This window comes from Nuphar pumila, chromosome 9 (genome assembly GCF_984573655.1).
Source record: "Nuphar pumila chromosome 9, dmNupPumi1.hap1.1, whole genome shotgun sequence".
Lineage (NCBI taxonomy): Eukaryota > Viridiplantae > Streptophyta > Magnoliopsida > Nymphaeales > Nymphaeaceae > Nuphar > Nuphar pumila.
In genome coordinates this window covers 104,324,049-104,341,584 of record NC_143257.1, presented here as the reverse complement: position 1 = coordinate 104,341,584, position 17,536 = coordinate 104,324,049, and the positions used below count along the sequence as shown (strand labels likewise).

The window sequence follows — 17,536 nt, the reverse complement described above, 5'->3', positions numbered from 1 at the left end:
ATCCATTTCTAAGCATGCCCAAATGATGTTCACACACGGGGAGAGAGAGAGAGAGATGTTCTAAAACACAATAATTTTGTATATATGCAAAAGACAAATGTGAAAATGTGGGCCAAAAAAACAAGAAAGAATCAGTTTAAAAAAGGGAAAGTAACAATAATATCAATCTACAATAGTAACAACGCTGAAACAAATAAAAAGCTAAAAAAAAAGAAAGAAAAGAAAATACAAACTTGCATATACATTATTGGATCCGGACCCAGATCCCTGGACTCGGCATGCCCGAACGCACCACAAACAGCAAGTAGTAACCCGGTGGGGCCACCACACTGTCAGAAGGTGCCACGGCTGTGATCACGTATGAGTGGGGCAGCAGCTGTTCCAGGACCTCCCGGATCTGGTTCTGTGAGAAGCTATGGGTCGTGAATGGCGGGGCATACATGGTTGTCACCTGAAAACCTGACGCTCCGTCGAACTGCTCCGCAAGCAACACGCACAAGGTGAACTCTTCACCATACCGGATCGTGCTTGGAGCAGTATCCTGCATGATACTGGGTCTGCTGATCGATAGGAATGGATTCAAATAGAGGGGCGAGAACTTCTCGATCCGGAGCTCCGTTGGATATAGGGCACTGAAATTGTAATTGCTATTTGTGTTGCTCCCGGCGACGAGTACCCGTCCGTCCGGCAGCACTGCGCACGTCGAATGGTACATCCGTGGGATCGTCGTAGGGTTTAGGACCTTGAACCGGGTCCCCATCGAGTTATCCCGGGCGAAGCCCCAACCTGAGGACCTACTCTTTGCTCCACTGATCAGCAGCACATCTGTATTGGGCAGGATCAGCATGTCATCCATGACCCGGTCCGATGGCATGTCCTCCATCTGCCAGGTCGTGTTCGGATCCGTGATTGTGATCCGGCCGCAGGTCCGCAACGCTGGTTGGAAGACGCCCTTCCACGCGAGGTCCGACGCTTCGGACAATGCGCCATCTCATACGATACGAGCACTTCCGCCGGGACCGGATTCTGGATACTGCTTAGCTTCAAGCGGAGCAAGATGGCGGATCCAGATCCAGGATAATTCCGAGACCCACCCGTCAGAACCGGAAAAGTCTTGACGACCCGATTTGTTTTGTAATCCAGCAAGATCGATTGGTTGTTGGCAAAGATGAGGAGATTCCCGTCCGTCGATAGGAAGACAAACGGGCAGATATTGGTTCTCCCACGTGTCCGTCGTATCCCGTAGGAATGTCAACTTAAACGCTTCGATGTTCCGTTTTCCGGCCTCCGGAATGAACTCATAATCGAATTTCCGGCGACCTCCGACGATGACGACCCGGCCGTCCGGCAGGATTTGGTTGGAGGCGTACCACCTCTGGCCGCTGAGTGAGAGGGGATGCTCCTTCCAATCACACGTGTCGCATCCGTCGTAATGGCGGATGACACGTCTACCTTCATTGAATCCTCCGGTCTGTATGAGCCGTCCATCGGAGAACAGTGAACCGGATGATCACCACGTGTCCGTCAGCGCCATGAGGGGCCGGATCTCCCCGGTGTCGTAGTTGTACTCCACGGAGTGGGCCCAAGAATCCTTGTGTGTCTCCTTGTTGTATGGATCGAATCGGCACTTCCCGTCCCGGAGCTGGACATGGGAGGGCCCAGAGACCGTGCTGTCGTAGATGACCGCCTTGCTCGTGCCCGGCATGAGCTGGAGGTGCATCGCCGAGACGCCGGAGTTGACGACCACGGCCTCCCACATCCCGAGATACTCCGTGAAGGGGTCTGTTACATGTTACAATTGGAGACTTAAGTGCCGATTCCTACTAAGCAAAACTTTTAGATCCACGTTCGAGGTTAGATTCATTTAATATAACAAAAAAAGGTATATATATATATATATATATATATATATATATATATATTATTGAACTGCACATGATGTGACCCAAACTAGAAAACATCAAAAGTTTTAAGTTCAGATGGAGGTTATGGTTATAAAACAGTTATGCTAATGTGAATAACTCTTGTAACTGTCCATGAACGTAGGCCTTTCACTACGGTTCCTTCTAGTATATAAATCACCACCGTAGTGTGATGAAGGCTAAGGTGATACATATTTCTCTCAATTCTCTAGATTCAAGGGTCCTCCTCACCTCTCAACTTGACAACCTTAACTCATTAAAGGTGTCAATTGGCTGAGAAGAACGCCAACAACCCGCCTCCAATGAAGCATTGTTCGGATCAATAATGACCACTTTTGGTAAGTGATGTTTCTCCAGCCTTTTATTCTAACATTGGGTTATGGGCCCATACCACGTTGCTTCCATGGTGCATGTTTTGTATGGGTGCACCGGCATCCATGTCATGCTCGCCAGATTCGTTCTCTCCTTCTTCATCGAGTCCACGCTTCTCAAGTTTGAGTTGACATCGGCTGTCGATGACCAGCTTGGTCTAGACATCAACATTAGTCACCGATGCCGGCCACCAACGTATAAGAGATAGAGACAGAGAAGGGAAGAATCGTTGAAAGATTCATCTTCCTCGCCGGACTCCAATTCAGATTTGGAAGTCAGTGGAGAAGGGAGAGGCCTTGATCGATGACCCATCGCCTGCGGGTCAACAACAGACGTTGTCTAGGCCCCGTTGAGGCTGGCGGTGGTCGCCACTGGCGAGCAGGGTCACCAAAAATCAAATCTTGGCTGGCGTCTACCTTCCCCCCCTCCCCTCCTTTTATCATTTTTTTTTGTTTTTTGTTTTTTGTTTTTTGTTTTTTGTTTTTTGTTTCTTCGTCATTACAATCATCAACGAACGACCAAGACCGATGATGGCTAACTGTCAGATGCCGATTGTCACCAACGATAGCCGTGACCAGTCTCTGGTGGCGATTGCTGGCGACATAGCTGGTAAAGGATGGTGGGAGGGAGGTTGTAAAACCCATGAATTTTAAGGATTTTTCAATGAAATAAAAATATAAAATTGTGTAAAATAATATGGTTTTTGTCATATTCAATGCGATTTTAATGCTTGCAGGTTAGTAGAGTGAACCCAATAACGAATAATAGAAATGAAACTTGGATCCAGACTTTAGTGAGGTCCGAAGATCCGACTCGGTTTGCAAGGCTAAGTGGAGGAATTCGATTATTCCAGAACGATAGCATGAGATCCGAAGCACATTAAATGTAAGATAGTGCGGAGATGAAAAAACTTGAGAAAAACCCACGTGGAAATGCGAAAATCCACCAACTAGGAAAACGTCCCAAGGAGACATAAAAAATTTCTTTGCGAAATCAAACAAGTGGTAAAGTAGTGTTATGGTAGAATGCATGGTTGTGTAAAGCCATAACCCTAGTTCAAAACCCACGGTGCACCTACGTAGAAATGAAAAACATTTTCTTTTTACATGGAATCCGGAATGACACAAAAAGGATAAATACAATAAAGTTGACACACTTTTCAACAAAATCAATAATAGCACAAGTGGTGAAGTTTTTTGCCCCTTTGGTGGAAGACCACAGTTCAAATCCCTCTGTGTGCGGAGTACCTTTTTGCAAAAAAAAAAAAAACATGATTTTTACATTAGTAAAAAGGTAAAATCTTAGAGCTTGTGAATCTCTACTTTATAGCCCATCTCCCACGAAAAACATATGGGAGTTGGCTATTTTTTCTCTCTTCCAAGAAGATAGGGGAATCCCACCAAATGGGAAAGAAGGGTGCCACTAAAATAATTAAAAAGGGAAGTTGGAGAGATTTTAGCCAAAGGGGAGGGGGGGTGTTTTTGGAAATGGTAAGCACCCACCAAAAATTGTGGGATTAAGAGAGATTCACGAGTTTGAACTTTTGAAAACTCACCTAAGTGGGTGGAGTTAAATTAGGGGCCTTTGAGAAAATCGTGGAGACCCCTCTTAACATTTTCTCTCTCTCTCTTTCTCTCTCTCTCTCTCTTGGTGATCGGTTGTCATTGTTGGATGTGGAAGCTACTCCTCCTCGTGACGACGTGTTGTTCCAATCCAAAGAAGAAGCGTCATCCTTGTCGGTTTGAAGCTTCGAACAAGGTAAGGAGTATTATTTTGTATGCAAGTGTTCAATGGTCTATAGCACAACCATGCTGCAGAGTTATCAAGGCTCTTTGGGACAGCACCATTGACTCGTGCGGGTGGTAAGGCATCGAGGCCACTTGAGTTTGGGTTGAGCCACCTTTTCGCCTATGTAGCGATACGGTGTGGTCCGGCTAATGGCTTTTGCCATGATGGACGCTGAGGGAGCCATGCAATGCTACTACCAGTGTGCACCCGACTTCGTGCTAAGCTCCATACAAAATAAAAGGGATAATGTCTACTGGGTGAACCGACCCAGGATGCCATCACATAATTCGTAAAGGTTACGTGATAGGGTGGCTCCACGACTCACCTAGTTACACATTTACAGTGGGTGGAGCCTTTTTCCTTATAAGAATCATCATAATGTATATTTGTTTGAATGAATTGATGACTATGCACATGTGACATCATTGCTTTTGGATTCAGTATTTTAACGTTATGTAGAAATGGATTATGGAATAAAAAAATATTTATTTTACAACTGCTTAGGGATTGCTCTTATGTCTTTATTATGTTTAGTCCAGGGAATGTTGGATGACCATGGGACCTGATACTGTAGGGGTTAGCCCAATCTTCTTTTGTTACTCTGGCCATGAGTGGTAGGTTTGCAACTGAATATTGACATGATCATCACTCATGTCCTGCTGAATTGGGTGACTGTATATAATACAACCATTGAGTTTAGTCTCAGATCGATAGTCAGATTTGGCGATGCTATCTTCCCCAATTGCATGTTGATTTTGTGTTACATGGTGATATCTCTTTTGCTGTTAATTCTCGTATGAAAAGAAATATTTTGGTCAAGACCATATTTAACATATCGTGAATCAATAGGTTTATATGTACGAGTACTATAGTTGTTTTGCAAAGATCTATACCGTGCACCAGATCACATCATTCGTATTGTCTCTGCTGGAGCATTGATAAGGTTAGCTAGAGCCAGTCGGATGTCTGAATACTCTCTTTTATGCGTATTTTAGATTTTTTTTTTTTATATTTGAGCATCGCCTTAATATGGATGAGTCATGGGGCTTGGACGCTAGTTTCTTGTATGCTTGCAATAGGGCTTGCTGATTTCAATTCTCTAATGTGTTTCGTTTGAGAACTGAATTGGTAGGTCCAAATAATCTTGTTAAAGTAAGGGTGCAGCAAAGTGAAGCTGCTAAGAATGCTACGACAGTGTCGTGAACCACCTCGCAGGGTAGCACATGTTGCTCCTGCTGGTGTTGTCAGCACCACTTGTGCCAATGGCACTGCTGCTCTACTGGTTGCAGAGCCATTTTGCATGTCAAGGGCCGGTTATGGGCTGCAAGCTGACAAGGGTCTGCCAGGGGCCACCAACGCCAATGGGCAAAGTTGATCACGGTGGGCCTGCACTCAGTATGGGCCAAGGTATATTGGCCCAACCAACATTTAAGTAACATTGCTGGACACCACTAGTCCGGCGTGGGCTAAGGTCTTTGTTGGCGTCGCGTGGTTGCAGCTTAGAAGACATGTTCTGGGTAATGTTTCAAAGATCTACTGGGAACTGGTTGAGTCCGATAGACTCCCTCTTGACCGAAGGTAGTAGGTGCTGCCTTCGAGCAAGTCTAGTTGGATGGATCAGAGGGGTTGAGTTCCCTTTTAGTCTTGGGATTTAGGGATGCTATGGCGATGACGTCGGCCACTGCTCATGATGGTCAATCAACCATAGGGGTTCTGTAGTGACCTGCCTGAGTAGACTGTAGCGCTGCATCACTAGGGTGAGTGCAGCAGAGAATGGGTAATCCCATTTGGGTGCTCATTGGGCCTTGCACGTCTAGGTGGCGAATGGGCTCCTTATCAAGCGCGAGTAACAATTTGTATCCATGGTTGTTTGGTGCCACCTTGAGGCAGCGGTTACACGGCCACGCTACAGGATGGCTTATGGCAGCCCGACGTGAAGGGAGAAGTCCATGTGACTTCAATATGAGTGCACCTAAGGAAAAGAAAAAAAAGAATATGTGTATATATAAAGTAAGCAAACCATGCCACATGGATGGCATAGTACGTGGGGTACAAGTGCATACAACCTCGCTCAAGATTTAAAGGTGAATGTGGGCTCCGAGTTGAGCCATGTTCTGAGAAATGCTACTTTGATGGTGTTTATGACACCCTGTCTCTAAAACGCATACAATGTGTGTGAACCCTAAGTCGGGTTTGGGATTTTGAGAATCCCCTGTGGTGCGATGACTCACACAGGAAAATAATTGAGAAATCAAATGTTTGCCTAAGCATGAGGTTCGTGAGGCTATAGGTATACCTAAAAGACAATGTATGTTACTAGACCCCTTTTGGTACGATGGTTCGCACATGGTTATAAGGAAAAGGTTAAATAAAACATAAAACATAAAACCTTCAAGATTCTGGGTATACCTGAAAGACGGTATATGTTACCAGATTCTCCGAATTTTGGTTATACCTGAAAGATGGTATATGTTACCAAACCCATGGTCTACCTTGGAGAGGGTAGGTGGTACAAGCTTCGTGGACATTCGTGTTTTCGTGAGGGTTAGGCATCTCACCATATGGTCTTGGTCCGCTACGATGTCTATGCATGTGCGTACACACAGGGTAAGAGTAAGATAATCACAAAAAGGATTTGAATTGGTTTAGAAACTTGTTCTTGAGAAATTATGGAAATTGTTGACATGAAATCTGTAGAAATGATAAAAATAAACTCATGTTGGTATGAATAAACTTAGCTATAGCCATGTTTATCTCTTGTACTGTATAGCGATGTAGAAAGCATGCTTACTTCCTTATAATAGCACCAATTATATGCTAGTTCTAAAATTAAATTGTTGCACATATTTGTACACGGGACACTGAGCACCACATATAAATATAATACTTCTTACGCGGACAGAGGAGTTTGACCCTTCTGCTTTAAATCTTTTTCATGTAGCGAGTAAATCAAAGCATTGGGGCGTCGTCTGGATGTGGCCAAGGGATCTCATTTATTTCAGTATTTTAGGTTGGATTCTGATTAGTTTGGTTTTCATTTATGTGATATAATTGACATTTTGATCTATAAATAAAAGTATTCAGTAATTCTCTATCTCATCTGTAATTCACCCATCACTTGGTTTTCTCACTTTTGCTATTTCAAAAAAAAAAATTTATCCAAAATTTTATATCTAAATATTGGGGTGTTAAAGCTTTGGTATCAGAGCAGGACTGAATAATTTGAGATTTTGGCTCTTCCAGCGACCGCGATGGCTCTGTAAGTATATAGAAATGTTATTTTCGTAATATAGAGACAAAAATATATAATTATATACTATATTTTCATGGATTTATAACTAAGGTTGTAACAACCTTTTTATTGCCCAAACATATAGCTTGGGCAAACCATTGCAACAATATTATGGAGACGATGCATAATCTGGCTGAGGTGGTAGGCCAGCAGGCTATTAAAATGTAGCAGATGGGCGACAATTTACATTATGTGGCCCATGAGAGAACACATAGAAGATGAGTGCCAGTTAAAGTTGGTGTAGATTTCTGGAAGGGAAATACGGATGCGCTTGAGGACGTAGCTTCTCAAGTTAGTCCCGTGTCAACTTTTGTGAGAGTTGTAGTTCCTGATCTTGGCCTTTTAGACAGATTGCTAAAGCCTTGTTTGTGTCCGTTGAACCTTTGAATTTCCTGTTGGAGAAAACCGTAGATCCCCAGTTGTTCTTGGTGATGAGAACATACATAAAAGTTTTTGCGCCTAGAAAATTGCGTATGAGTTGCCTCTGGTGGTAGTCGACACCTAGGAGGGTTGTGGACGGGGGCAACATAATACCGAAACTTCATGGTATTATTTTTGAAAAAGCGTTATGAGAGTTCTTGTTTCCAGTCACAGTTGTAGGGGATCGTGGTGTGCTAAGAAAGGTTGGCTCGAGTGGTGATTCCCGATGATGCCAACAATGCCACTAAGGTGGTGATTCTCTAACGATGTCATTAGGGTGGTGATTCTCTAATGAAGAGGCTGAAGTGGTGATTCTTTAGCAATGCTGTTAGGGTGGTGATTCTTTAACGATGCCATTAGGGTGATGATTCTCTAATGAAGTGACTGGAGTGGTGATTCTTCAGCAACACTGTTAGGGTGGTGATTCTCTAATAAAGTGGCTAGAGTGATGATTCTTTAGCAATACCGTTAGGGTGGTGATTCTCTAACGATGACATTAGGGTGGTGACTCTCTAATAAAGTGACTCGAGTGGTGATTCTTCAGCAATGCCGTTAGGATGGTGATTATCTAACGATATCATTAGGGTGATAATTCTCTAATAAAGTGACTGGAGTGGTGATTTTTCAGTAATGCCGTTAGGGTGGTGATTCTCTAAAAATGTTTTTAAGGTGGTGACACCCTAATGAAGTGGCTAGAGTAGTGATGTAAACACCCCAAATTTTCACCCTCATCCAGTGTTTACATTTCATGAGTCACTATAGGTCACTGCATACATTTGACATGTCATTTCATCGCATTGCATCCCATTGCATCTCATTATCGAGATTCAGAACTCCTGGTTTCAAAATATTAAATCCAGATTCGAGCTTTTAAAACTTTTCTTTCAAAGTCAATTTCAAAACCTGGGTTTTTGAATCGACATTTTTGCCATTTGCCAACCCCAGGATCTTATATTTTGAAGTATTTTTCTTATAAAACAATATGGACTCAATTTCAATTGATTTCAATTCACAGATGAGACCAATGTATGTGGTGTCACTTCTGGATCCCATTTATCAAAAATCTCAAAAATTTTAGAGTCCTAGTTGGATCAGGACTCTGTATTTTCATCTTTTTGAACATTTTAAAACACCATTCTGATTTTAAACTAGCTGTGGTCATATCCTTGCCCATTCTCGTCATGTTTGTCCAAAATTTCAGAATAACAGTCCAATCAGGACTCTTTTTCTAGAATCCTAATTGGATCAAGACTCTTTTTCCAGAGTTCTAGTCGGATCAGAACTCTATTTTTTACTACCCTTTTTACCTGTTTTTGAGAAAATCTATCAAAATCCTTTGTTTTTTGCCAAAATTCTAGAGTCCCAGTCGAATTAAGACTCTTTCTCAAAGTCCTAATCGAATCAGGACTCTATCTTTCATCGTTATTCTTACCTGTTTTTAATCAAATCTTGCTAAGAGAAGTTAAAAACTCAAAGTTTTGGTTGAACCAGGACTCTGTTTAAAGAGTCCTTGATGGATCAGGACTCTGACCCTGATTTCAATTTTGAGAGAATCTTTCAAAAATCCTTTTATTTATCAATTCAGGAATCAAAATTGTTATACCTTTATCATGGAATTTCAAAATTCTGAGGTTTTATCCCAGAGTCCTGATCGAATCAGGACTCTATCCCAGATTTTTGATCGAATCACGACTCTATCCAAAGTACATTTTCTCACTTCATTTTCACTGGTTTTCAAAAGCTTTGTTTGAATCTCACCATTTACTTCTTAGAAAACCAAAAAATTTTAGAGTTCTAATCGAATTAAGACTCCTCTTCAGAGTCCTAATCAAATCCGGACTCTGAATCGAACTTCAATTGTATCTTGTTTTCACTTGTTTTTCAAAATCCCCTCAGTTGTTTCTCAGAAAATCCAAAAATTCTGAGAGTCCTAATCCAATTAGGACTCTGTCCCCAGAGTCCTAGTTGGATTAGGATTGTTTTGATTTTAATATTTGTTATTGTTTTCACTGTTTTTGCAAGTTCTTTCATTTGTTTTTCAGAAAATATCAAAAGAATCTAGAGTTTCAGTCCGATCAGGACTCTGTCCCAGAGTCCTAATCCAGTTAGGAGTCTATTATGAAGTTTGTTTTCACTTCTATTTTCATTCATTTCTATTTGTTTTAAAAAATTAGGTCATTTTGCAGAGTCTCGGTTGATTCATGACTCTATTTCAAAGTTTCGGTTGAGTTAGGACTCTAACCCTGACTGCATTTTTTAACTTGTTTTTACCAGTGGCTTTTAAAATCTAAAATCTCAGAGTTCTAATTGGTTTATGACTCTGGCCCAGAGTTTCAGTTCGCTTAGAACTCTATTTTCAAAACTTTGAATTTCAACTATTGATTTTAACCCCTTTTTAAAGTTATTTTCAGTCTTTGTTTCAAGTTTTTCAAAACCTGATATGGGGTACACTCAGTTGGTGCCATATCCAGAGGAATTCTAATCGAGTCTGGACTCTGTGTCCTTTCAAAACTTTCAATCTCAAAGTCTACTTTTGAATATCTTTTGAAAAACCTCTCAATTTCAAGATTTAAAATCGTTTTTTGAAAATTCAAGTGGGGCCCACTCTAGGTGGCGCCACATTTGTAAAAGTCAGGGTTAGACTAGGATTAGTCATGTCCTACCTAGGTTAGATGTCTAAGTGTAAAACCCATGAATTTTAAAGAATTTTCAATGAAATAAAAATGTGTGTTTACGTGAGATAATATGGTTTATGAGATATTCAATGTGATTTTGAGGCTTGTGGGCCAGTCGAGCGAACCCAATAACGAATACTGGAAAGGGTACTCGGATCCGGACTTTGACGAGATCCGATGATCCGACCCGGTTCACGAGGCCAAGTAAGGAAATCCGATGGTTTCGGGATAATAGCGTGAGATCCGAAGCACATTTAATGTAAGCGAGCGCAAGTTTAAAACCAACGGGTGAAAAATCCACTTGAAAATGGAAGAAATCCATCAACAAGGAAAAACGTCCCAATATAACATAAAAAGAATATTTTTGCAAAAGTAAACACCAAGTGATGGTGTGGTGTTGTGGTAGGACACACGGTGTGTGATACCACAACCTGAGTTCAAAACCTCGGGGCGCCCACATAGAAGTGAAAAAAACATTATATTTTTCATGAAATCCGGAACGAAATGAATAGTGTTATATACAATTTAATTCACACCCTTTGCAACAAAGAGCAACATAGCACAAGTGGTGGGGCTTGTTACCCCTTAGGTTAACCACCCAAGTTCAAAATCCCCTGTGCACAAATTATTTTTTTTCAAGAAAGTGATTATTTCTACCTTGGTGAAAAGGGTAAAAACGTGGGATTATGTTAAGCCTAAATTTTTGGCCTTTTTCATCTAGCTCTACCAAGGATTGAGGAGAATCCCAGGTGACATGGAAGAGGGATACCCATAAAGCAAATAGTGAGGAAAGTTAGAGGAAATCATGCCAAAGAGAGGAGGGGGCATTGTTGGAAATAGACATCACGCACCAAAAACGTAAGATTTGGGTGAAGATTTAATGCTTTGAAAATTTGGTAACTTCCCCCTAGATAGAGGAGTTAAATGAGAGATTTTTGGTAAGGAGTTACATTAGACGTATCTCTCTCTCTCTCTCTCTCTCTCTCTCTCTCTCTCTCGGTGGTGGTCGACCTCCATTGTTGGACTGTGTGGACCTCCCTTGCTGAACGCGTGAACATCTATTATCGACGTGGGGTGCCGCTCTAACGAAGAGAAGGGGTTGCAACCTTGCTGTCGTGAGACTCTAAAGAGGTAAGGAGCATTGCTATTTGTATGTAAGTGGTTGATGCCTTGTTGCATATCTATGTTGCAATATCATGGAGTTTACGCGACAAGGACCACCTATATGTAGGTATGTTTAGGGCCTCGAAACCCAGGTGGCATGAGCTGAAACACCTACTCGCCAATAGGTCAATATGTAGTGGTTCAACCGATGGTTCTCACCCATGGCCAACGTTGGGGCACTGGGGTGTTCTTTGTAAGGGCATTATGTTCCTATGTGTATGCTTGGTGACATGTAGTACTCATATCAAAACCTACAGTTCGAATCTATGTAGGGAAATGCATATATTTCTGGTGTGGGCGTTAGCCATGACGAATTCAAGATCTAAACAAAATAAAGTAGGTGAATGACGTGAAACCTTAAGTATCTCGGATTATTATTCCTGAAATTATTGTTTGGTTGTATTTTCTTGTTCAATACACCTTTCAAACTTTGTAGGTTGAATGGTTTTAATCAAGTCTGAAGTTATGGATACGTGATTGCTATTTCACATCATGGTAAAATAAAGATATACCATTCCTATTGGGTAATTCGATTGGATTTGATGTTTTTGAGTGTGGAATGCACTCATATTTATAGTTGAAAAATCCCATACATTGAGGATGAAAGGGGTGGCAAAACAGTCCATTTAGAATGATCAAAATGTTTGAAAAATAAAAGGATACACCCTTTTAAAAGTTACAGAAAAACGGCAAAATTAGTCGACTGGAAAAATAGTTAGTCGAGTGATAATATGTTCAGTCGACTGATAAAACCTTCAGTCGACTACTGCTAAAATTTCCAGAAAACAAACATTCTGTTCAGTCGACTGATAAAACCTTCAGTCGACTGATGCTAAATTTTTTTCCAGAAAACTGATATTCTGTTCAGTCGACTGATAAACCCTTCAGTCGACTGCTGCTAAATTTTTCCAGAAAACGGACATTCTGTCCGGTCGACTGATAAAACTTTCGGTCGACTAATTTTATTATCAGTCGACTGATAAACCTTCAGTCGACTGCTGCTAATTTTTTCCAGAAAACAGACATTCTTTCCGGTCGACTGATAAAACTTTCGGTCGACTAATTTTATGATCAGTCGACTGATAAACCCTTCAGTCGACTGCTGCTAAATTTTTCCAGAAAACGGACATTCTGTCTGGTCGACTGCTAAAACTTTCAGTCAACTAATTTTATGATCAGTCGACTGATAAACCCTTCAGTCGACTGCTGCTAAATTTTTCCAGAAAACGGACATTCTGTCCGGTCGACTGATAAAACTTTCGGTCGACTAATTTTATGATCAGTCGACTGATAAACCCTTCAGTCGACTGCTGCTAAATTTTTCCAGAAAACGAAAATTCTGTCCGGTCGACTGATAAAACTTTCGGTCGACTAATTTTATAATCAGTCGACTGATAAACCCTTCAGTCGACTGCTGCTAAATTTTTCCAGAAAACAAACATTCTGTCCAGTCGACTGATAAATTCTTCGGTCGACTAATTTTACTAAAAAATAACGTTTTGCTTAGAAGATTTGAAGCCAAAAAGGTTGGTCGACCGGTGAGCCTATTGGTTGACTAATAAACATGAAAAATTGAGTAAAGAGTTTTCTAAAATGATTTTCATGAAGGGTTCTTTTCGAAAAGTTTTTCTAAAGACTTTTTAGGTGAAATGCAATTGAAATATCTATGAAGGAAATAGTTTCGATGGTAAACTAAATATGTGATTCACATATGGACTTTAGGATTATGTCCAATACATGGAACACACATGATAAAGTTGGATAATGCCATGTTGCGGCATAACCAAGGGGGTACGGAACGTACACTCGAGCTCATAAACAAAACTAAAAATGCCGAATGTTTAAGTACTCGACACAAAGTTGAACCAGAATTATGAGAAATTGTGGTTGGTGCCTTTGGGGCATTCGATGGGTAATGTGCATATACTAAGATCAACCTGAGTATGAGTTGGGGTTTTGAAAGTCCCCTGTGGTGCAATGACTTGCATATAAGAATAAATAAAATTAAAAATATGCACACATAACCTAAATATGGGATTCTGGGTATACCTGAAAGATGGTATATGTTACTGGTTTCCCAGGGTTCTGGGTACATCTGAAAGATGGTGTATGTTACCAGACCCCTTGTAGTGCGATAGCTCGCACTTGGTTATAAAGAAAATGTAAAATGAAATATAAAACCTTTGAGACTCTGGGTATACCTGAAAGACGATATATGTTACCGGATTCTTCAAGACTCTGGGTATACCTGAAAGACGGTATATGTTACCGGATTCTTCGGGCTCTGGGTACACCTGAAAGATGGTGTATGTTACTGGACCCATGGTCTACCTTGAAGAGGGTAGGTGGTACAAACTTCGTGGACGTTCGTGTTTTCGTGAGAGCTAGGCGTCTCACCGTATGGTCTTGGTCCGCTACGAGGTCTATGCCTGTGCGTACCCACAGGGTAAGAGTAAGTTAAGCATTAGATAATTTAAGTTGACTGGAAACTTATCTCTGAAGAATTATATATTGTTGATTTGGCTTTAGTGAAACTTGTGGAATCTACAACTTGTACTAATGTAGATAAATATACCTTTAGTTCAGTCATCTTTTGCACTGTATCATGAATTAGAAATCATAATTATCTTCTTAGAATGATATAAACTTTCATGCTAGTTATATCTGCAGTTGTTGCACATATTTGTACACAGGACACTGAGCACCACATATAAATACATTGCTTCTTACGCAGACAGGGGAGTCTGACCCTTCTGCTTTAAATGTTTTTCAGGCAATGCATAAATGGAGCATCGTGGCGTCGCATTTGGAAGTAGTCAAGAGATCTCAGTTTTTCAATGTTTTCTGTTTGAACTCTGATTAGTAGATTTACATTTCTGTTATGGGATGTAATTAATGACATTAATGTTTCAATTAATGAATGGTATGTTTAGTACTTCTCTGTTTTATCCTGTAATGCACCCGACTTGTGTTTTTCGCACTTCCGCTATTTCAAAAAAAGGGAAAAAAATTTACTCCAAAATTTCACTATAAAAAGTTGGGGCGTTACACTAGGTGAGTCAAAATTTAATTTTAAAAACCCCTATTTTCACTCTAGTTTTTAACTTTGATTTTAAAGTTTTAAAATTAGGTTTTTCTGAAAAACCCAAATGGTGTCACATTTGGGGCCTTTAGGTCAATTAGAGGTCTAATTAGGAGTCTTAGGTTAGTTAGAGGCTTAATTAGGAAGGTCAAGAGTCAAATCCAATTAGAAAAAATCACCCCTCATTAATTGTTTGAGATAGACTTTTAAAAGGGACAAAATTGGAATTAATTAGCCATCTTTTTTAACCAAATTTTTTCTATTTAAAGAGGCTACAGGGGAGGTCGACCCCTATTCCTTTTTTTGCTATTTCTTGGAGCTTCTCTCTCCTCCCATCTGCCTCCTCCATTGCTGCACCATTCAAGGTAGGATTCCTTAGTGTTTTTTTATAGTTTTTATGATTTTTTTTATGATTTTTCATGAGATTTCACCATGGAAACCATTGTGTTCATAGATTCAACCATGATTTTTGATCAATAACCCTCAATCTCAATCTAAGAAGATGATCTAACCTTATTCCATGTTGTTTTACATGATTCTAATCCGTTGGAATCATTTATGATTTTGTTTTTCATGTTCTTAACCAAGAAAACATGAGATTTATCCGTTAAATGAATTGAATCCATGATTTCAAAGGTAAAAATTAATTCCAGCCATGGATTCCCTGTTTTATTTTTATTTTTTAGAATATTAATGTTTATTACATGTGTTCCAGCATTGAAACCAATTTTGTTTTACTGTTTAGATATTTTTATGATTTTTTATTGTTTAAATCATGTTTTTTTTAGGGTTTCTTAGATTTCTGTATATTTTCATCTTGGATCCATAGAAAGCATGTTAGTTTGTATTGAAATCTTTGTTAGAAATTTCTGATTTTCTCTGTTCTTCTGTCTAGTTTACCTCTGTAAAATTTCAGAAATTTTTATGGTGTTTTGACCTCTAATTCGGGTCTAACACTGAAATAGGTACAGATCCATGGGCAAAAATAGTAAATTTTAGGGTTTTATGCAAATTCTGAATTAAAATTTTTGTCAAAATTGAATTTTTATGTTTCCAATTCAATTCTAGGGTTACAAGAATTACACATGTCGATTTTTATGAATTTTGAATATCGTTTGGTACTTGAATCAATCAAATTGTGAAACAGGGTACCCGTAGAATCCTGAAACACTGCCAAAATCATGATTTTCATGATATTTCTTGATTTTCATGTATAAGTTCATATTTTTAGGGTTTGTTCATGTTTAGCATCATATTATGATGCTTCATGTTCAATTTTATGTTCATTTGAATCTTTTTAAACCCTAAACCCAAAGTTTTTACCAAAATATTTTCTGAAAACCCTGATTTCATAGCCATAGTCTTGCTATCGGGGGCATTTTGGTCATTTGACCTCAACTTCGAAATCCCTAACCTAGATTCTTTTATTTTTTATCATATCACATCACTTTATGTTTTATTTATCTTCATTTAAATCCCAAAACCTTATTTTTACAAAATATCTTTCTAAAAACCTTGATTTCAAGGCCATAGTCTTGCTATCATGGGTATTTTGGTCATTTTCGCTCAAATTTTGAATTTTCAAATCCCATTTTCATATTTATTCAATTTTATTTCATATTTCATTATGTTTATCTCAGAGAATCATGGAAAAAAGCTTATATCTAGAGAAATCCAGTAATTTTCAGATATTACTGGATAAATCTAGAAAAGCCAACATATCTTCACTAACAAGTTTTCTAGTTTTGCAGAGATATTGAAGACTTTCTTTTCCTGTATTTAAATTCAATTAGTGATGTAAATTAAATGTAAACTTTGGAATAAGAATTCTAATTTCTGCTTAGATTAGGATTTGCATTGCATATAGTTTGAACTTTGATATATAATTGTTATGCTTGTCATTCATGTACATATTTCTACAAATTCACCATGATCTACACAAATGACACGTGCACAAGCTCTTAGGGAGTTGAAAAACTCAGTAGAATTCATATTTATGGCCATAGTCAGAATACGAATGAGACCCAGATTTGTGATATTCGTATTAGCCACATTCAACCTACACTCTTAGGCTAACTTCAAAATGCACTGCATTTCTTAAAACTCAAAAGGATTTTCTCAATTACTTAAAGAAATATATTTCAAATCCATATTCATTCATTTCATTCATTTGCAAATTCCAATTCAAACTCAGAGAAATCGATTTTCTCAAAATTTTCTAAGTCTTACTCAGAAATTGATTTTCTCAAAATTTTGAGCTCTCAAATGGTATTTCAAGTATTTTTCAAAGTTTAAAATTTGATTTTTCAAGTTATATTTTTAATTTCAAAGTTTGAATTCAGGGAAATCAAATTTTTCAAAGTTACTTGAATTTCCTCAGAAATCAATTTTCCTAAAACACTTGAATTATTCATAAATCGATTTTCATTTTCCTCAGAAATATTCTCTCACCATGATCCACGATTTTTTCAAGTGACATCTTTTCCAAGAATTCTCTAAGTATTTCAAATCTTAAAGCAAACATCATGTTTTCAAATCTACATTTTCAGAAAATTCATAGCACATGCCTGATTCTTTGTGCATTTAGGAAATAGAACACAATTTAGACAACTTGAGAAAAGCTAAGCACACTCTTGATCCTTGGTTCAATTACCTCTGGTAAAGGCGCCAGAAACGGTTGAACCTCGTACCGACAGGCCAGTCCCATTCCTCAGAATTTTCCTGCATTTTAAAACGGAGGCGAGTTATTTTCAAAAAACTTTTTTCAAAGGTCAGTTTGACTTGCAAAAGTAAAATTTTGCGATGATAACAGGTTTGGCGA

At 39.2% G+C, this 17,536-nt stretch overlaps 1 pseudogene; it reads right to left on the bottom strand.

Moving 5' to 3' along the window:
* Nucleotides 1-244: 244 nt before the first annotated feature.
* Nucleotides 245-1,759, bottom strand: LOC149828778 (aldehyde oxidase GLOX1 pseudogene; annotated as a pseudogene).
* Nucleotides 1,760-17,536: the final 15,777 nt, after the last annotated feature.